The sequence below is a fragment of the Pogona vitticeps genome, chromosome 6 (assembly GCF_051106095.1).
Source record: "Pogona vitticeps strain Pit_001003342236 chromosome 6, PviZW2.1, whole genome shotgun sequence".
Classification (NCBI taxonomy): Eukaryota; Metazoa; Chordata; class Lepidosauria; order Squamata; family Agamidae; genus Pogona; species Pogona vitticeps.
The window spans coordinates 64,105,013-64,127,312 of NC_135788.1; the positions used below are offsets into that span (position 1 = coordinate 64,105,013).

Sequence of the window (22,300 nt, forward strand, 5' to 3'; positions counted from 1 at the left end):
CCTTCTAACTTTTTTAAAGCCACATTACTAAGTTTTAAAATTGTCTCCCAGTGTTACACTTCCAGGTAACTAGATGGAAGTTTTTAAAAGTACAGTGGTGCCTTGCAAGACGAAAGTAATTCATTCCGCGAGTAGCACTGTCTTGCAAAATGTTCATCTTGCGAAAAGCAGTTTCCCATAGGAATTAATTGCCATGCATTCCTATGGGAACCTCGCAAGATGAATGAATTATTTCCATCTTGCGAGGCATCGGTCTTGCGGAAAAATCGTCTTGTGAAGCACAGCCATACAAGAAGCCGTCTTGCAAGGCACCACAGTGATCGCAAAAACCATTTGTCTTGCGGGTTTTTCATCCTGCGAGGCACCACTGTAAATAAATATAACTTTAAGCAATTCAGTACACAATACACTGAAATGTTCTCTAACAATAATCTTATTCAAAGTCAATGAAGTTGTTATTCACATATCCTCAACCCAAGGACAGCTACACAATCACAAAACTTGGCTCCTGCATGTACATGCCCTTCATGCCTCAGGAGCCACACATACAAATAGGTGCTGTCTACCCATGCACTTTTCACAGATGGATTACTGTTTTGGACTACATCTCCTAGAATTCCCCAGCAAGCATGTCTAATAATGAGGGGAGGGCTCCTGGAAGTTGTCGTCCAAAAAGTTACTTCCACTAGCTCTAGGCAAGTGTGAACAGTTTCCATCCCATGTTTCCATTCCAATCCATCAAAGTCCTGATTGAATGGATAGTACTGTTCTCCATGATAATCTTTTTCTTGTTGTTTACATGTACCAGTGGTGTTAAAGCTAACATTTCAGCTTTAAACATAAGAGTAAACCATAGTTAGTTAAAACCAGGACGAAGATGTTTCTTATTTCCTTCTCACTGTAGCTGTGGTTTGGTTTTACATTGGAACTAAGCCAGTAACTGTTCAAGTGATTTTTGTATTGAGTGGATGTTTGCCTTTTAAAAAACAAAAAAAACTACAAAACAGAACAGGAAGTTTGCAGTACTCCAAATTCAAGTACTGTAAGCTTTTTAAAAATTTTGTTTTTACATTTATCCTACTTCCCAATTAAAAGGGTTCTTGAACAAACTACAAACATCTATTAGCACTGCTTCACAGATGATAAAAGCTCCAGTTAAAATAACAATAAACCAGAAAAAAGCAAAAACAGGAAGAACTAACAGGAAGAAACCTGAGCAATTTCTTCATTCCCCTCTATGATCACTAATCAATGCCAGTCAACTTACTACGTATTTATTAGGGTTGCTCTCCCCACCATTCCCTTCCTCCAGCTTTTAAAACACTTCCAAATGAGTTGACATGCATCATTTCTACCAAGTTCCTGAAAAGGCACTGGATTCCTTAAAATGGAAATCAGCCCTGCAAATGTAAAAGACATAAGCAGTCAGCACTGATGACTAAAAAAGACGAATGAAGTAATGGTGATGCTGGTGAGGCTGTTTGTCTCCAAAGTGCCATAAATAGTGAAGCGAAATTAAAATTTCTCAAGGAACCCTAGCTATGCAGGAAAAAAGGAATGTGTGATGAGAAGCAGACAGAAGTTCAGGCAGAGGTGCTCACTCTGAATGGAAAGGAATATATTTCCCCCACTTCCACCTCAAATTCTGTTGTTATTGCTCCCATTGTGTGAGATCTCCTAGCTGCAGGAAACAATGTCGTGTAAGGCTGATTTCCTTAATTTCCTGAAAACTTCCCCAATGGAAGACAGTATTTTTCAAGTCACATTCTTCTCTGCTTGTAGATCTAGTCCTAGAGATCATCTCCCCACCATGACTCTCTACTATGTTTGATTAAAGGAACCTAGTTAACAAATCATATTTTATTGCATGTACGCATCATAGTCAACCAAAGGAAAGGGGTGGGGGCTCACATTTTTCTATCTTCCCCCCCCCATGGGAATGGTATAGTCAGCAACAACACAAGCCATTACAGTGGTGCCTCGCTAGACAGTTACCCCGCATGACAGTTTTTTCGCTTGACATTGACTTTTTGCAATTGCTATAGCGATTCGCAAAACAGTGATTCCTATGGGGGAATTTCACTGGACAATGTTTGGTCCCTGCTTCGCAAACCAATTTTCACTAGACAATGATTTTGACAGCTCCCTCTGTGCTCACAAAACGGGTGTTTTCGGGACCTAAGCTTCACAAGACAGCTATTTAAACCAGTGGTTCTTAACCTTTTTGAAAGAAACGCCCCCTTGAGCCATTGAGGAAGTTATCATCGCCCCCCTCCCTAAGGTGATAATATCTTACCTACCAACCAACCAACCAACCAACCAACCAACCAACCAACCAACCAACCAACCAACCAACCAACCAACCAACCTACCTACCTACCTACCTACCTACCTACCTACCTACCTACCTACCTACCTACCTACCTACCTACCTACCTACTTACCTAGTCTCCCTCCCCACCCGGGTGCGAGGCAGCGCTTCACGGGGCGAGGATGAGGACCCAAGAGACCATTTCCTTCCACCCGATCCACACTCAGTGCTCCCCTAAAGGAGAAAGGTGAGACGTGGCAGGTAGAAAGAGCTGGATCATCTAGCGGCGGCAGCAGCACCGGATCTACTGCCAGCACTGCTACATTCAATATGCCAACACGTTTGGAAAACTCAACAGTGGCCAGAGGACTGGAAAAGATCAGTCTACATCCCAATACGAAAGAAGGGCAGTGCCAAAGAATGCTCCAACTACCGGACAATTGCACTCATCTCACACGCCAGCAAGGTTATGCTCAAAATCATACAAGGTAGGCTTCAGCAGTATGTGGACCGAGAACTCCCAGAAGTACAAGCGGGATTCCGAAGGGGCAGAGGAACTAGAGACCAAATTGCCAACATGCGCTGGAATCTGGAGAAAGCCAGAGAGTTCCAGAAAAACATCTACTTCTGTTTCATTGACTGTGCAAAAGCCTTTGACTGTGTGGACCACAGCAAACTATGGCAAGTCCTAAAAGAAATGGGCGTGCCTGACCACCTTATCCATCTCCTGAGAAACCTATAGGTGGGACAGGAAGCAACAATTAGAACTGGATATGGAACAACGGATTGGTTCAAAATTGGGAAAGGAGTACAAGGCTGTATATTGTCACCCTGCTTATTTAACTTATATGCAGAATACATCATGCGGAAGGCTGGACTGGAGGAATCCCAAGCTGGAATTAAGATTGCAGGAAGAAATGTCAACAACCTCCGATATGCAGATGATACCACTCTTATGGCGGAAAGTGAGGAGGAACTAAAGAACCTTGTAATGAGGGTGAAAGACGAGAGTGCAAAAAACAGTCTGAAACTCAACATCAAAAAAAACTAAGATCATGGCCACTGGTCCCATTACCTCCTGGGAAATAGAAGGGGAAGATATGGAGGCAGTGACAGATTTTACTTTCTTGGGCTCCATGATCACTGCAGATGGAGACAGCAGCCCCGAAATTAAAAGACGCCTGCTTCTTGGGAGGAAAGCAATGACAAACCTTGACAGCATCTTAAAAAGCAGAGACATCACCTTGCCAACAAAAGTCCGCATAGTCAAAGCTATGGTTTTTCCTGTAGTGTTGTATGGAAGTGAGAGCTGGACCATGAAAAAAGCTGACCGCCGAAGAACTGATGCCTTTGAATTGTGGTGCTGGAGGAGACTCTTGAGAGTTCCCTGGACTGCAAAGAGAACAAACCTATCAATTCTAAAGGACATCAACCCCGAGTGCTCATTGGAAGGACAGATCCTGAAGCTGAGGCTCCAGTACATTGGCCATCTCATGAGAAGAGAAGACTCCTTGGAAAAGACTTTGATGTTGGGAAAGTGTGAAGGCAAGAGGAGAAGGGGACGACCGAGGATGAGATGGTTGGACAGTGTCATCGAAGCAACCAACATGAATTTGACACAACTCCGGGAGGCGGTGGAAGATAGGAGGGCCTGGCGTGCTCTGGTCCATGGGGTCACGAAGAGTCGGACATGACTAAACGACTGAACAAACAAAAAACTGCGGCTGCAGTCACCTTCACAGGTTTGGCTCACTCCAGCGCCCCCCTACCGCCCCCCTTCTGTTCTTTTGCCCCCACGCCGCCCCTTTTCGTTCTACCACCACCCTGAAAAATGAAATCGCCCCCTGGGGGGCATTATTGTCCACGTTAAGAACCACTGATTTAAACTGCTGATCGGCAGTTCGCGAAGCGGCTTCCCTATGGCCGATCTTCGCTAGACAACGACAATTCTTCCCCATTGGACCGCATTAAGCAGGTTTCAATGCATTCCAATGGGGAAATGCTTTTTGCTAGACAATGATTTCGCTAAACAGTGATTTCAGTGGAATGGATTATCATCGTCTAGCGAGGCACCACTGTATTTAGGTATGGTGCCAACACATCTCCACCAATAAAGATCTCATTATAACCTGCAAAGTCAAGCAATATTATTAGTTTGTTTGGTACTTATATTCACATCTTGTCTTTTATTTACGGTAATCAAGACTCTATTTCTCCCCCGTTTTATTCATGCAACAGCCCTGTCGGGTTCAAGCTACTCCACAGGCATAATTGCCATCCAGGTGTTGTATAGTTCAGCCCATGGAAAATAAGTAGATGTGGCATTCATTGGCCAAAATCCTGTGGCTTAACACAGTAAATCACACTAGAGTAGCTCCACTGAATTATTAGGAATTTGGTGAATCAACTCTTTCAAGTCACAGTTAAGCCCATTTGAATCAACAGAACTTGTGGAACAGTTGATTCACCAAATCCTAAATGATTCAGTAGGCCTATTCTAGTGCAATTTACTACCCTAAGCAAAAAGGTTTTAGCCAATAAAATGTGCAGAATCATTACTGGATGCCTGAAGCCAATAATTATTGATAAACTCAATTACCTATAAGGCATTACACTCAGTGATATATGGAGAGAGGTTAGTAGCTAATAGTGAACAATTTAAAGCATCTACATCAAATGCCATTTATTCTTTAGTTAACATCTTGCCCCTTCCAGATTAATTTTTTTTCCAGAACATTTATATTTTGAAGAAACACTAGAACAGTGATGGTGAACCTTTTTGAGCCCGAGTGCCCAAACTGCAACAGAAAATCAACTTATTTATTTCAAAGTGCCAATACTGCAATTAAAACCTGAATGCTGAGGTTTTAGTTTAGAAAAAACAACTGTTCCTGCACTGCAAGGGTTAAATGCTTGTTTCCCCCCCCCCCCCATGGGTGGTATTAACAAATAAATACTTACTGCTGGGGCAAATCTGCCTTCCAGTGGGAGGGAGTTCCGAAGGCTGGGAGAGTCTTTGAAACACAGCTGCATCTTTAATAGTGCAGGGATGGTGTTAAAATACTCGTATGTGTTTCAAAAACTTAGGTTGTTTTCTTAACAGGCTCCTTATATCCTATTCATGGCAAGGGCAAGAAAAAAAATGTCCAAAAAGAGGCAAAAAAAGGGGGCCAAAGGCTTCATTGTGTGACTGTGCCCATCCATATTCATTTATTACTTTCATTTTCCCACCTAGCTCAGGGCTTAGGAAAGTTCCTTTTGGTGCAAAGATAACTTTTTGGAGCACCAGCCTAGAATCCTGCCAGAAGGCCAACATGGGAAGATTTAACAATCAGAGGGATTGGTGACAGGAGACACATTAATAGGCCACATTTTTAAAAAAAATCATGCAAAATGCAAGCTTTTGTGGATGAATCACATGAGCAGAGGGACTGTTGACATCATCTTCAGGACTCAGCCAATCCCGAAGATGCTGCTGCTGCCTTGGGAACCCAACCCCACTCTCCTGGGACTTTGTGACCTCACAGAGCCCCACCTCTCTGCTGGCAAATAAAAGGGGCTTGCTGGGCAGGGCAGGAGACCAGAAGGGAGGCCAGTGGCCAGAGGGCAGTCCAGTAGAGAGAGCGGAAGTGGCTGCAGGGCACTCAGCCCTTCTGCCCAAGGCAAGTTCTCTCCTGAAAGCAGATGAACTTGCTAAGTGGGCTGGCGAGTAAACAGCTTGAGGCTGGTGGAGATCTGTGGCTTGAAGCTGGCTGAGGTCACAAGGTGGAGGCCAGCAGAGGTTGGCGGATGAAGCTGGGGGACGTTAGCCTCCTGAAACCAGCTGGCGGAAGCTTGGTGGATATCAGTGGATGGAAGCCCAGGCGTGTGTGTGAATGGCTAGTGGAGTGAAGGTTTGTGTGTGTTGGGGGGGTGGCTGGTGTGTGTGTGAGTGTGTGTGTGTATGTGAGTTAATGGGCTTGCTGGCATTCCATGGGGATGTCACTGGGACATGTGTGTGACCCAAGCATTTGGGAGCTGGCGGAGGCCGGCTTCAGAAGCGGAGTGGAAGAGATGAACGGGTGAATATTCCTGGTGGAAGCCAGTGAATGTTGGCAGGCAGAACTTCATGATGAAGTTGCCAGAACATTGGTCGGTGGATATGCCTCGGTTGAAGCTGGTTGATGACAGTGGACGAGCTCGCCCCTTAGTTGTTTTCTCTCTCTCTCTCTTGCAGGGCCCAATGTGTCCTCTTCCCCAGGGGGATACGAGGGACCAGAAGGGAGGCGTCCTGCTGGAGCTGAGCCAGGCCATTGTCTCCGCTAAGGATACCATTTAGCCTCTTTTCCAAAACCAATAAAAGAATTTTCCGGAATGGTTTTGAAGTGTTGTCTTGTTTGTTAAGGGCTGTCATGGGATTATCTTCCCCATTTCCTCATTATATCTGGGGTCCAATGCCTGGGGTGGGTCTTTGTGAAGTCACGGTGTGGGGCCTTGTGATGTCACAGGAAATGGGAACATATTTCTCCATGCATGCGTGAGAAAGTGAGCTAGGCATTGTGGGTTCCCTGTCTGAGCTCCTAAGCAAGTATATTATGTGTCGTGTTGGATAGACACAGGAAGCCAGTGAGCCCTGGTGACATTCGGAGAGGGTTGGAGATGGGTACCCAAACACTATGCCCACCCCATAACAATAAATGAGACTCGCTTCTTCCCTCCACCACTACTCCTCATATTTGTTTGCCTGGCCTGGAGATTCAGGGGAGCCCAACCATTTCTTGGCACAGCAGCTCATTTGCTGAGACCTGGCAAGCCGCTCATCATCATCAACACCATGAGCACTCCGTGGACAGCTCCTTGCAGAGTACAAGTGGGGAGAAAATATGCCACTTCAAAGAAGCTTCCAGTCCAACCTCTCATGCCAGTGCCACAACTGAGGAAATGGAGATGGGCAATGATTTGAAGATGAGCATATATTAAAATTCATGATATGCCATGGATAGATGGCAAAAATACACTGGTACTGCAAAATCTGCTGCTTGCGGGCAGTGGCTACCTCTGAGAGCCTAGTGCAGTGATGGTGAACCTTTTTTGTGCCCAAGTGCCCAAATTGCAACACAAAATCAATTTATTTATTTCAAAGTGACAATACTGCAATTAAAACCCGAATGCTGAAGTTTTAGTTTAGAAAAAACAACTGCTCCTGTACTGCAGGGGTTAAATGCTTGGTTTTTCCTCCCTCTATGGGCAGTATTAACAAATAAATGCTTTATTTATACTTTATTAATAAAAACTTTATACAGTGGTGCCTCGCATAGCGACATTAATCCGTTCCGGATTAATCGTCGCTATGCGAAAACATCGCTGAACGGTGAGTTTATCCTCCATAGGAACACATTAAACAAAGTTTAATGTGTTCCTATGGCTTTTTTAATTCCGTTCAGCGATGTTCAGGATAAACTCACCGTTCAGCGATGTTCCTCCATAGGGGTGGCCATTTTCGGTGCCTCTAAAGCGAGGCAGCACAGCCGGTCGGCCATTTTAGAACCGCCGACCAGCTGACTGAAAATGGGGCCTTTGGCATTTTCCCCCAGCTGAGTGGCGGGAGCTTCAAAGCCCCGCCGCTCAGCTGGGGGAAAATATCGGCAGTCAGCGGTGGCTTTGGATGGATCCCAAAGCCACCGCCGACCGCCGACATTTGCCTTCCGAGCTCTCAAAGGGCTTCCCCGCCACACATTGGAGAAAGCCCTTTGAGAGCTCGGAAGGCTCTCAGCGGCGGCGGGGACAGGGTAGGGGGTGTCCGAATGGCTTCCAGGTGAAGCACTGGAAGCCATTCGGAACCCCCCTGCCCCCGCCGCCGCTTGGATGCAGCCCCCGGGCGGTTCCCCTTGCATGGTCTGATCCGACCATGCAAGGGGAACCGGCTGGGGGCCGGATCTAAGCTCCTACCGCCGCCGCCGCCGCCGCTTGGATCCGGCCCCCGGCTGGTTCCCCTTGCATGGTCTGATCTGACCATGCAAGGGGAACTGGCCGGGGGCCGGATCCAAGCTCCTACCGCCGCTGCTGCTGCTTGGATTCTCCCCCGGCCGGCTTTCCCTTCCATGGTCGGACTCTCTGGAGTCCAGCCATGGATGGGGTAACCGGCCGGGGGGGAGAATCCAAGCTCCTACCGGTGCCGCCGCCGCTTGGATCCGACCCCCGGCCGGTTCCCCTTGCACGGTCGGATCCGACCATGCAAGGGGAACCGGCCGGGGGTCGGTTCCAAGCGGCGGCGGTGGCGGTGGGGCTTGGATCCGCCTCCCGGCCGGTTACCCCATTCATGGCCGGACTCCTGAGAGTCCGACCATGGAAGGGGAACCGGCCGGGGGGGCGGATCCTAGCCCCGGATTCCTGATAGGCATCCGGACCCCTGCCGCCGCGGCTTGGATCCGCGTTGCGGCCGGCTATCCCATCCATGGTCGGACTCCTGAGAGTCCGACCATGGCGGGGGTAGCCGGCCGCGGGGCGGACACAAGCGGCGGCGGCGGTGGGGGTCCGGATGCCTTCCAGGCATCCGAAGGGGAATCCCGGCGGTGGCCTTGGAAGGACCCTTTGGAAGGGTCCTTCCGAGGCTACCGCCGGCATTTTCCCCCAGCTGAGCAGCGGGGCTCCCGCTCAGCTAGGGGAAAATGCCCCCTCCGAAGGGGAATCCCGGCGGTGGCCTTGGAACGACCCTTCGGAAGGGTCCTTCCGAGGCTACCACTGGCATTTCCCCCCAGCTGAGCGGCGGGAGCGGTCCTTTGGAGGCTCCCGCCACTCAGCTGGGGGAAAATGGGGCCTATGGGGAAAACATCGCAAAGCGATTTTTCCCCATAGGCAACATCGCAAAGCGATGGCAAAAGAGATTGCTTTTTTGCCATCGCTATGCGAATTCATCGTTAACCGGGGCACTCGTTAAATGAGGCACCACTGTACTTTATTTTAGAGTGGAGCCGGCCCTCCACTCTAAAACTGGTGCTGTTAAATGCCAGGTCTGTGTCCAATAAATCCCAGATCATTCAAGATCTTATTCTAGAGCAGAACTGGCATGCATGACCGAGACTTGGATGAGCAGGCAAGGGAGAGTACCCCGACCCTGTTCTGTCCTCCCGGTTATGCAGTCCAGCACCAGGGTAGACTGGAGGGGCGGGGGGGGAGTAGCCATTGTTTACAGAAATACTCTTGAGGTTACCAGGCACTTTACTGTGGTTAAGTCAGGTCTGGAGGCCCTGCATGTGTTGATCAGGGCCAGGGATGGTATTGGGATCTTGCTGGGTTACCGCGCTCCCCGCGACCCAGCCACCTCCTTACCAGAGCTGGCGGACTTTGTCTCCGCGGCACTGTTGGAGTCCCCAAGGCTTCTAGTCCTGGGTGACTTCAATATCCATGCGGAGGCAGAGGTTTCCAGTCCAGCTCTTGAGTTCTTGGAAACCATGGCTTCCTTAGACATGTCCCAACATGTCAACGGTCCCACACATGTGGGTGGCCATATGCTTGACCTGGTATTTTCTACAGAGCGGAGCGAGCATGGTCAGATGGTGACTGACCTGGTGTCAGTCCCCTTGTCATGGTCAGATCAGCACCTAATAAAATGTAACCTCTCAGTTGCACCCCCTCCCCGCAGGGAGCATGGGCCTATTTCAATGGTCCGCCCTTGAAGTTTACTGGATCCTCTGAGATTCCAGGATACCATGAGAGGGATTCCAGCTGATCTGTCTGGCGCCCCTGTCAAAGCTCTGGTTGATGGCTGGCTTGCCGCCACCACTAGGGCTGTAGACACAATTGCTCCCAAATGCCCTCTCAGGCGCAAAGCTCAGCCATGGTCCTGGTATAATTGGGACCTATGAACAATGAAGCGAAACAGGAGACGGCTAGAGTGCATTTGGACAGAGGAACCGATGGATTATAATAAGAAAGCTGTCAGCTAACCATTACCTGGCTAAGGTAAAGGCTGCTAAATGATCACACTTCGCTGACTGATAAGTGAAGCTTCAAATCAGCAGGTGGAATTATTCCATATAGTTCGCGATCTATCCGGAATTGGTCTGGGTGATGGGCCTCCCTCTAATATCTCACCTGACCAACTTGCAGCAGTTTAAAAATCAAAAGTGGAGGCCATCCACCGGGATCTCCCTCCTTTTTTAAATACAGTGAATCAAGTAGAGATGTCTAGCACTCTGCCTTGCCTGGTGACACTCGAGCGCTTTCAGCCTGTGACACCAGATATAGTGGACAAAGCGCTTGATCAATGTCGGGCCACCACTTCCTCTCTTGACCCTTGCCCAGTCTGGCTAATCAAAGCAGCCAGGCCTATAACAACGGAATGGGCCACAGCGATAATTAATGGGTCTCTCCAGGAGGGCAAGAGGAACCTCGATATCTCAAGGAGACAGTCATTAGGCCCATTAGGAAGAATCCAAGTTTGACGGCGGACGAAATTGGCAATTATAGGCCCATCACCATTGTTTCCTTCCTTAGCAAAGTGGTAGAGAGGGTGGTGGCTGATCAGCTTCAGGCGCTTCTGGATGAAACTAACGCTCTGGATCCATTTCAGTCGGGATTCAGGCCACGCCATGGTACAGAAATGGCATTGGTCGCACTGTTGGATGATCTGCTGAGGGAGGCTGACAGGGGCAATATGTCCTTGTTGGTCCTCCTCAATATTTCAGCCGCCTTTGATACTATTGACCACGGTATCCTCCTGGGGAGGCTCTCTGAGCTGGGAATCAGTGGCCTGGAGCTTGCCTGGCTCTGTTCCTTCTTCGAGGACCGTTCCCAGAGAGTACAGCTTGGGGAGAGTGTCTTGGCCCCGTGGAGTCTCAACTGTGGGATTCCACAGGGGTTGATTATCTCCCCAATGCTGTTTAATATCTATATGAGGCCGCTGGGCTGGGTTATCAGGGGGTGTGGGGCTTCGTGCCATCAGTATGCTGATGACACCCAGCTTTACATCCTGTTTTCACCTTCTTCAGTGGATGCCGTTCTGTCTCTTCAGTGCTGCCTGGAGGCCACACTGCAATGGATGCAGCTGAATGGGTTGAGGCTGAACCCAGACAAGACGAAGGTCTTGAGGGTGGGTGCCCCCATTGGCGGTTTGGGAGACTCCCTCTCTTTTGGGGGGTGTCTCTCACCACACAGAGTGAGGTCCGCAGCTTGGGGATACATCTGGACCCGACGCTTACCATGGAAACCCAGGTGGTGTTCATGGCTCGCTCCGCCTATTTTCATCTGTGGTGGATCGCCCAGCTGCGACCCTACCTTGATGGGGGGTCCCTCACTACTCTCGTCCATGCACTCGTAATCTCGCAATTAGACCACTGTAATGCACTCTACATGGGGCTACCTTTGAGATTGATGCAGAAGCTTCAAATGGTGCAGAACGCGGCGGCCAGGCTTTAGTGGAGTGAGAAAACCCCAGCATATCTCTCCCACTCTGGCTGCCCTACACTGGCTGCCCATCCACTTCCGCATCAACTTCAAAGTGTTAATGATGACATATAAAGCCCTAAACGGTTTGGGACCTCGGTATTTGGCAGATCGCCTTCTCCCACCCAGATCTACCCGAATTGCTCAGTATAGCCAGGAGGGTCTGTTGAGGGGCCTAACCCCAAGAGAGGCCCGGAAAGAAAGAACAAGAAACCGGGCCTTCTCGACAGTGGCCCTCGACTATGGAACGGCCTTCCATCAGAGATCCACCTGACTCCCTCGCTGGGTATTTTTAAGAGCCATTTAAAAACTTGGCTCTTCAGGCAGGCTTTCCCTCCTGTCAATTCTTGAATTCTATCTTTCTGTTCTTTTATTCCCCATCTTGATCACGCTATATTATTGTTCAAATGTTTTTATGATTATGAATGTTGTTTATTTTTGATTGTGATATTGTTATTGTTATTTAATGATATTTTATGATTTTGTAAGCCGTTCTGAGTAGACGCAGTCTAGGGAGGCAGGGCATGAATCAAATGAATGAATGAATGAATGAATGAATGAATGAATGAATGAATGAATGAATGAATGAATGAATGAATGAATGAATGAATGAATGAATACTGGTCCTCCAATTTTCCATTGGGCTAGACCGGTAATTGTCGCCATTGCAGCCCTCCATTAGACCACTGTACCAGCAGAGGGGAGTGCCGAAATCCAGGATTGGAGGATGGGTAAGTATTTCTCTATGGCAACTTATGGCTCGTGTGTCGGAAGAGAGGGCTCTGTGTGCCAGGTGTGGCACGCATGTCATAGGTTCACCATCACTGCACTAGAACATGCTAAGACTATAACGTAGAAGCAAAGAACTACCAACCTCTTAAAATGGATGGAACCCCAGGAAAATCCAGCTCCAAGTGGCATGGAAAATTGGGTTACTACACTTACAAGACTATGGATAAGAGTCATCAGAATGGAGATAAATCGAAGAACATGTTACATTCACACCAACACAGAGAAGAGAGGAGGAGGAGGCCATGTCACACCTATGTCAGTGTACTTTATGCCCTTCAACATGTACTATGAAGATTTGATGCTAACTAACCCAAATGCTTCTGAAGTTTCCCAGTATTGGGTGAAAAGTATATTTATTAATTGCACTGTGGTAGTTCTGACATGAACAAAGAAAGAGGTCAAGCTGAAAGAGTACATCTAGGCCAAGGCAGTTTCATGGCTCAGTGAGTATTAAAACCTGGATCTCCAAATTCTCAGTGTAATAATGTAAACACAACCCTTCCCTCTCTTCTTCCATTTTTAATGCAGGGACTCAAAAGGCCTCTTGTGCCCTCTACAGTGTTCACTTGTCCAATTCTGAACCTTGCCAGACACAGTGTTCTGTAAGCTCTCTGAGCTTTACCAGAACTGCAGGAGTGACAAACCAACAAATTCCAGCTAGGAGACCAAAGGTCAAGACTACACCCCAGAAATTTCCAGCTGCACTACAGGTATTTTAAGGAGGATCACAACCCTAGGCTATTTCTTAGAGGCCCACCAAGTACTATTTTTGAATTGTGAGAAACTCATTTCCATCACAGGTGGTTATTGTGAGAACTGCATTTTGTTTGTTTCCTTTTTCCTTTTATGTCTTGCTTTCCGAAATTCTAAACCTGATGACAGGGATTTTCTGTCTCATGATCTTGGTTAACATAACTGGCTTTATGTACTATGCACCTTGATTTCAATGGGTGACAGGAAGCATTTGCTGCTGCATCTCAGGCAATAAAACATCCTGTGCTAGTGCTGCCCCAGAAAAGTCCCATGTAATAAGCAGTGTTACTAATGAAACTCACTTATAAAGCTTGAGGTTCATAAAGCATGTTGATGAGGATACTCTAGCAATGCTTCTAAGTTCCTAGAACTCTCGGCCATAACTGTAGATATTCTACCTCTTCTCCACATCCCAATATAAAAAGACAAAGCGGTAGCACAGCCTTGAAATGTTCTGCTAAACTTCAGGTTTTCCTCATTACCAACTCATATATCAAGATGGCCGATGGTGAGCAAATGGAGCTCAGTAAGAATGCTTTTGTTGATCCAGGTCTGCCTCAGAGCTTAGAACATTACACTTCAAAATTATTTAGTTAAAGTCAAATGTTCATGACCTCGATTTTTCTCAAAACATCTCTCCCACAAAAACATATGGTATTTATTGTGTACAGTACTGTATTTTGTATTGTTGATTATAATGTGATTTGATGTATTGTGAACCACCAAGTGTTCTCATTAATGGAAGTTAAAATAATAAACAAATAAATACATGTTAGAAATTTGTAACATAAGTCACTGCTATTAAATTTTAAAACTGAAAAAAAAAAATGTGGAGAACACATGTCAGTCCATACTCCTTGTCCCTCAAGGGAAAGGGGCCTATACCTCCCTTTGAAAATCAAATGTGCACTAGGCACCCCATACTTTCCATACAAATTCAATTGCACATACATGAAAAAAAATTTACTGAAAAGTGTCAAGACTTCTTCCCCTTCATGGATTGCTGCCTTGTTGTGTTGAAAGGGCTTGAGTAACTCAGAGAAGCTATGGGCTATGCCTTGCAGGGACACCCAAGACGGACAAGTCATAGTGGAGAGTTCTGACTAAACGCAATCCACCTGGAGTAGGAATTGGCAATACCACTCCAGTATCTTTGCCAAGAACACCTCATGATCAGAAACAAAAGGCTAAGAGATATGATGCTGGAAGATGGGCCCCTCAGGTTGAAAGGCATCCAACATGCTACTGAGGAAGAGCGGAGGACAAGTACAAGTAGCTCCAGAACTAATGAAGTGGCTGAGCCAAAGCTGAAAAGATGGTCAGCTGTGGACGTGCCTGTAAGTGAAAGGAAAGTCCAATGCTGCAAAGAAAAGTACTGCATAGGAACCTGGAATGTAAGATCTATGAACCTTGGTAAGCTGGATGTGGTCAAACAGGAGATGGCAACAATAAACATTGACATCCTGGGTGTCAGTGAACCAAAATGGACAGGAATGGGTGAATTCAATTCAGATGATTATCATATCTACTATGGTGGGCAAGAATCCCGTAGAAGGAATGGAGTAGCCCTCATAGTCAAGAAAAGAGGGGGGAAAGCTGTAATGGAATATAATCTAAAAAATGATAGAATGATGGCAATACAAATACAAGGCAGACCTTTCAACATTACAGTAATCCAAGTTTATGCGCCAACCAAGAATGCTGAGCAGACTGAAACTGAACAATTGGCCATGATCTTAGTTTTTTTGATGTTGAGTTTCAGACCGTTTTTTGCACTCTCCTCTTTCACCCTCATTACAAGGTTCTTTAATTCCTCCTCACTTTCTGCCATCAGAGTGGTATCATCTGCATATCGGAGGTTGTTGATATTTCTTCCGGCAATCTTAATTCCGGCTTGGGATTCCTCCAGTCCAGCCTTCTGCATGATATATTCTGCATATGTTAAATAAGCTGGAGGACAATATACAGCCTTGTCGTACTCCTTTCCCAATGTTGAACCAATCAGTTCTTCCATATCCATCACCTCCTGGCAAATAGATGGGGAAGATATGGAGGCAGTGACAGATTTTTCTTGGGCATCATGATAACTGCAAATGGAGACTGCAGCCACGAAATTAAAAGACGCCTGCTGCTTGGAAGGAAAGCAATGACAAACCTTGACAGCATCTTAAAAAGCAGAGACATCACCTTGCCAACAAAAGTTCGAATAGTCAAAGCTATGGTTTTTCCTGTAGTGATGTATGGAAGTGAGAGCTGGACCATGAAGAAAGCTGACCGCCAAAGAATTGATGCCGTTGAATTGTGGTGCTGGAGGAGGCTCTTGAGAGTCTCCTGGACTGCAAGGAGAAGAAACCTATCCATTATGAAAGAAATCAGACCTGAGTGCTCACTGGAAGGACAGATCCTGAAGGTGAGGCTCCAATACTTTGGCCATCTCATGAGAAGAGAAGACTCCTTGAAAAAGACCTTGATGTTGGAAAAGTGTGAAGGCAGGAAGAGAAGGGGACGACCGAGGATGAGATGGTTGGACAGTGTCATTGAAGCAACCAACATGAATTTGACACAACTCCGGGAGGCAGTGGAAGATAGGAAGGCCTGGCGTGCTCTGGTCCATGGGGTCACGAAGAGTCAGACAGCACTAAACGACTAAACGACATCAAGACTTCTTGGAATTAATGAGCAGCTACACAGCTAGAAATCACTGCTCTATAGAGAACTAGTTGTCCACATGTAATTTTATGTCTTTAGCACAACACCATAAGAAATTTTAACTGAAAGTATAATCTTCACTGGAACCTTGATGAGAGCCTCCCATTTCTCTTGCCAGTTAGTTACTGAGGTCATAGTACTCAATTCTTATTGCATCCCAATCAGTTCAAAACAGAATTGGAAAATAACTGGCTTCAATTTCTGCTAGGAATGTTTGAAAAATAATACTATTTGGAGGAAACCATAAATCCACAGCCAGCGTGTAAACAGTAACTGTGATTATTTGCACTGTTCCTCCCTAAGTATCTCTGTAGACAGTTCCAATGAGAGATCTGCCTACCTGTGAATATGGATTGGGGAAGGGGAAGCTGGCTGAAGTGTGCAAGCTTGATCATTTGGAAACACAGAATTATCAGAAATGAATACAGCAATCTTATACCAATTTACTTGGTTGTAAACATCATTTAACTCATTGTTCATCACTAACTTTATGGGAATCACTGTCCACTCAGAATTTTGGACCAAAAGAACATTAAGCATGTGTTCCTTCGTTCGTTCGTTAGTTTGTTTGCTTGTTCGTTCCTTCGTTCCTTCATTCAATCATTCGTTCGTTTGTTCGTTCATTCGTTCCTTCCTTCCTTCCAAATGTTTTCACTCCACCTTTCTCCTTAAGAAGTACCCAAGGTGGCTTACATAATTAAAAGACAATATTAAAGCTAAAAATAGTAAGTATACAAATACTAAAAAGGGTCAACAAATACCACACTAAACAAGGACAGTAAACAAAAGCAACATGAAAACACATTCAAAGCAGTAATGTACAACCATCCAATTAAAAACCTTTCTCGGGCATTAAGGGAAAACTTGCCTGAAGAGAAAAGTCTTCCCTGCTTGCAGAAAGATAGCAAAAATTGAGTCAGTCTGGCCTCCTGTGGGAGGAAGTTCCAGAGTCTGGGAGCAGCAACAGAGAAGGCCCTCTCCTGTGTCCTCACCAAACAAATTAGTGAGGGTGGTGGAACTGAGAGAAAGGTTTCCCTTGATGATCTCAGCACCCCAGCAGACTCATAAAAGTAGATGCAGTCCTTCAGATAACTTGGACCCAAGCCATTGAGAACAAAGAACAATGCCCAATGGAATCTCAGGAACACAGAAATGACAGAAGAAATTGAAAAATTGAACAACTGAAAGTGAAGCATAATGTACTTGTACACGTTTACTCAAAACTAAACTTTATTGAGTTAAATGAGGTTTACTACCACATAAGAAGTGTCCCGTTTACTTCAGCCAACTTCCTTACTCCTATCCTCTTTTCCTTCCTAAAACAATATCATGAGGCAAATTGCCTGTCTAGACACAGTTACAGGAGGAAGGGACCATGCAAATCATCCCAGCTTTTTCCTCACACAGAGGTTGCTGATTTGTGCCTTTGCTCTAAATATCTTTATTTTTCAAACACAAGCTATGAAAGGTTAAAGCCAGTATTTTTCCCTACAGTTCTGAGACTCCTGTTGAACCTACTGGGATGCAGTAAGAATTGGTTGCTGTGAACTCCATAAACCTCTGAGAGGTGACATGGGGAAACTCCAACCAAGACTATATTTTCAATCAAATATTATTACACTGTTATGACAAAGAAGTGCTATTGGAAGTGATCAGCTGGCTTTATATGGGGCAACGGCCCCCAGCCTTGTGGCCCCTGATGTTTCTTGAACTATAACTCAGGGAAGGCTTGAGAAATAAATCCTTATCTATGTTGTTTCTGGGCATTATATCAGGGATATCTGGTATAAAAACAGTTCTCAGAAGGAGGTATCAACCCCTTTAATTTTAGCGAAGAGGAGTGTTATTTTCACAAGATTCTATTTTAAGAGTCTTTTTCTGGTCTTGGCTCCCAAAATAATTACATTAATGTTAATATATTGATTCAAACAACAGTGGTGCCTCGACTTACGAACTTAATCCGTTCCAGAAGATGGGTGTAAGTCGAAGCACCATTTCCCATAGGAAATTGCATTGAAATGCATTCCTATGGGGAATATGTTCCAGCCAAAGAAAAAAAATCACACACACACCCCAAAAAAACCCACTGCAAGACACATGGGAAACATGATTAATCCATTTTGGCTGAAGGGGGGGAATAGAAAAGCAAATAAACCGTGCAAGACCCATTGGAAATGCAAAAAAAGCAAAGCAGAAAGCAAGCAAAACGTGCAAGATTCATTGGAATTGCAAAAAAAAAGCAAAGCAAAAAGCAAACAAACCCCACAATCCCCATTGGAAATGGGAGCAAAAGCCCCCAAAAGCAAACAAACCCCCCAAGACCCATCAGAAATGAGGGGAAAAAACAAAAACAAAAACAAAAAACCCAAGACCCATCACAGCATAGAAACATAATCCCACCACCCAGCCCAAAACCACGCTGCAAAACCCACCCAGAACAGTTTCTAAAAAGCAGAAAGCAGCACCTTACATTACCAGGCAGTCCGAAGCCTCCTCTGATCGCACTCACTTTAACCGTTGGGATGAAAGAGCTACAAAAAAGCAGTCTCTTTGCCTATCAATGGTTAGCAATTTGAATTCCCCGCCTTTTTTCCCTGCCTTTTTTTGGGGGGTTGTTACTTGAAGATCCAGCCGCAAGTCAAAGCAAAATTTTGCGGCCAGAGTTGGCCATAACTTGAAATGGTAGTATGTCAAGACGTTTGTAAGTCGAGGCACCACTGTATTTCCAAGCTCCGTTTGTCTCTGGATCTCCCCTGACCCCTGCCATGCTCTGGAAAATTTTTGTAAGATGTTCAACTCCACCTGTTTAGCCTGGTCACCAGAGTTACAAAGCCATTTGCTGAGTAAAACTGTTCCATATTCCTGTTCTGTGGGGATGGAGGAATTCTGTTTGCTTTTCTAATGGCAGCAAAATGATCCACTTCGAGATAGAAAGGGTTATCCCTTGTCCAACTGTCTGGGAAATCGGCCTTCTTTTGCCTGCCCAAAGCACGCCATCCAAAATGAAGGGTATCTGATTCCAACATATATAATAACATAATTTATCTCCAGATTTAACATTGTAAGCTGGCAAGTGAGCACAGGCAAAATATCACCCACTTGGGTTTTGGCTGCTGCCAATAAGGTTACAGACATGAGCTTTGTCATAAGGCACTGGAATGTGTAAATGGAAAATTATCTGAAAGGTAGCTGATAACACTAAGTGAACTATTTTTGGACTCTATATGGACAGGACACATTCTTGCTCGACTGCTATATTCATATATATTCACCCATTCTCAGACAGAAAAAAATTAATTGTGGCTATTAGAGTTGATTTGAACTTTTTAATACAACTGTTTCCATATTGTTGTATATTGCGCTGGAAATAAATGTGATGACTAAAATACTTTTACCAGAATGACAAATACATTTGCTTGTAAAAACTCTCAAATGGAATGACTCCACTATCTGCTTCAGTACAAAACCTTTCCTAGAATCTCAACTAGATGGGAAGTCATCCAAGAATAAGATCAATTTTCACTTCACAGATTTTGATTTTTAATAAAGTTTTAAATGACTAAGATTTGGTAAGCTTGTATGTATGTGAAAAAGCTGTTTTGGAAACCAGGCCGCCATTTTATTTCCTCCACAGTCCACTCCAACTACAGTACCATTATTTTAAGACATGGTGGTGGTGGGAGTGGGGAGAGCATAAACAAACAAACAAATAAATGTTTGGAAATATTTCTGCTACTCTGCCATCTATTTCTAGGGAAGTATGAAAAGGGAAATCTCAGAATACTTCTCAGAAAAAATGTCAGATACATTTTGGTCAGTATGATATCGGTAGTCCCAAACAGAGCAGACCCACTGAAACAGCTGTTGAACAGTAAGCCACTATTTTTCAGTAAATATCTGTAAATCTCATTGACGTAATGTGTCTATTTTGCCTGGGAACAGGATATTAGCCTTTGATGTAGCTCATGTTGTTATTTTCCAAGTTTCACCCTGTTCCCCAGGACTCCCACATATTACCTTGCTAAGGAGTCATTGCAGACACCTTAATCAGTTTTACTTATATTAAGGATAAATGATGTTATTAACTGGAAAGAAGGGGTTGTTTTATCATGTTTTAATGGAATTTTATTACCCTGACTGACTTTACCAAACTATAATTATATGTATCTATTTTATATTGATTTGGTTTTACTGGTCTTTGACCGTAATAAAGTATTCATTCATTCAGACACCTTAATCTTAATTTTTACTGTAAACGCTTATCATGTGTCTTCTTCTCTTTAAGTTCTATAGTAGTTATGTGGAAAGCCAATGCTGTGCCCAGGTCAAGGGAAAAGATGCAACTAGTGCTATGCCAGAATATGTCCTTCAACTTCCCCAAATTTTATTTTGCCATGAAAAAAGTCACCATATTCATGAGAAAATGTGTCATTTCCATGGCCATGTAGAATTTCTTTTCCTTCCTTCCTTCCTTCCTTCCTTCCTTCCTTCCTTCCTTCCTTCCTTCCTTCCTTCCTTCCTTCCTTCCTTCCTTCCTTCCTTCCTTCCTTCCTTCCTCCCTCCCTCCCTCCCTCCCTTCCTTCCTTCCTTCCTTCCTTCCTTCCTTTTTTTTTTGCAGGATTCTACCTTTGTTTTGCTTTGTTTTCCCTACTTTCACACCTCCCATTGTCACTCTAGCTTCCTAGACTTCCCATACAGCCCACTGAAAGTCTTTTATTAGAATTAAAGGCATCTTCCCCTGGGCTTTAATGAAGTTGTGTGAAGATGGAGTTTTAGGGGAGGTTGCCAGATGGTACAGAGATGACCACTTAAAAATACTGGACACAGACACAATTCCTCAGCCACCTCATAATCCTGCACCTTGCCTATCAGAATGTTTCTGAAATTCCTTATCTTTTGAAATTCTTTCTGAACATTTTTTCCCTCTCAGATTGATTGATAGTAACTGAAATTCTCATGGGCAAAATATTTTGGCACATACTGGTAATTTCTGTCTGACATTTTCTTCCAGAAGAATCAAAATTCAATTTCTAGCTTGCTTCTTCTCTCTAAGTAACAAAAAGGAAACTTAAAATTCAAGATGGAGATTTTCAAATCCCTTTCTTCATTGTTGTAGACAAAGGGGGTTTGAAGCACAAATGTTTCAAGTCAGAAATAATTTCCATTTAGTTAAGTAGGACTTAGTCTTCAGTTAATAGGATATAACTCTTTTTGTTGTGTACTAAAACAGTTGAGCCGCAAATATTTTAATCAGTTTCATAGAGAAAAATCAAAACAACAATCAAAAGGAAACCCCAGAATGAGCATCAATCCTTAGAAGGTAAAGGAGTTTTGACCATCATCACTAACTATGACAAGAGTCAAAATGACCAGAGATGGGAAATGTTACTTGTAGGGATTATTTTATTTATTTATTTATTTGATTTATACCTGGATTACAACGCCCTTTATATTCCAGCCATGTTGCCATGATGTGTTGTTCTGAAAAGTAACTCTTGTAAATACCTCTGAGAGAGTAATCCATAACTCAGGTGTCACCACAGGTTTTATTCTCAAAGAAATATTTGTGTTAGTCTTAGAAGGTATATGAGACAAACGAAACGAAACAAAATCATAGGGCTACCCATGAGATTATCTTAACCAACAGAAGAGTATACAACATGAAGCAGATGAAACACTTTGAGAAACCCTAATCCCAAACTGTAGGCAGCATGGCATTTTAACTTGTTCTTGGAAACACAGAGAAACCAGCAGCAATTTTAATGATGTTTGTTACATGAAGCCGGTTCCTGTGGATAGTATAGTTGCTTTATTCTGAAATGCCTGACATTTCTGAGTACTCTTTGAAAGCCACCCCACCTATAACATATTAGCAGTAATCTATTCTGGATGTAGGGATGAGAAAAAAATGGTTGGGTTCATATTTGCATAGACAAATAACCATTCCAGACTTTGTGAGACTGCCAACACAATAAAGCTCATCTTGCCTCAGAGATTTGCACATGCCTGAGGCCCAATATATTCTGATGATAAAAAAAGGTGTATGCAGAACCTATGCATGCACTTGAAAAAATGTGCATAGCCAAAAAAAGTCTCTGTATGTCTATGTGTGTGTAAATTAACAAACACACTTTTGTGGAGAAATGTGTAAAAATGTGTATACTAGGAAAATGTGTACAAAATGTGAACAGTAGGGACAATATGTGCAACAATGTTTACATTATTTTGTATGAGGGAAGGAATAAAAAGACTCAGGACTTGACATGGAACTGGAAGGAGATGGGAACACTGGGGAGCTTCTAAGAAATGCAA

The 22,300-nt window shown here is 44.5% G+C and overlaps 1 protein-coding gene and 1 long non-coding RNA gene across 5 annotated transcripts in view; one reads left to right on the top strand and one right to left on the bottom strand.

Moving 5' to 3' along the window:
- Nucleotides 1-6,667, top strand: part of LOC140708026 (uncharacterized) — a 33,164-nt gene extending 26,497 nt beyond the window's left edge. The window contains exon 2 of the long non-coding RNA XR_012088152.2: nt 6,528-6,667. This is a non-coding gene — a long non-coding RNA (uncharacterized LOC140708026). The remainder of the gene's footprint in view (nt 1-6,527) is intronic.
- SUGCT (succinyl-CoA:glutarate-CoA transferase) overlaps nt 1-22,300 on the bottom strand; it is a 506,744-nt gene that overhangs the window by 50,601 nt on the left and 433,843 nt on the right. The window lies entirely within an intron of this gene.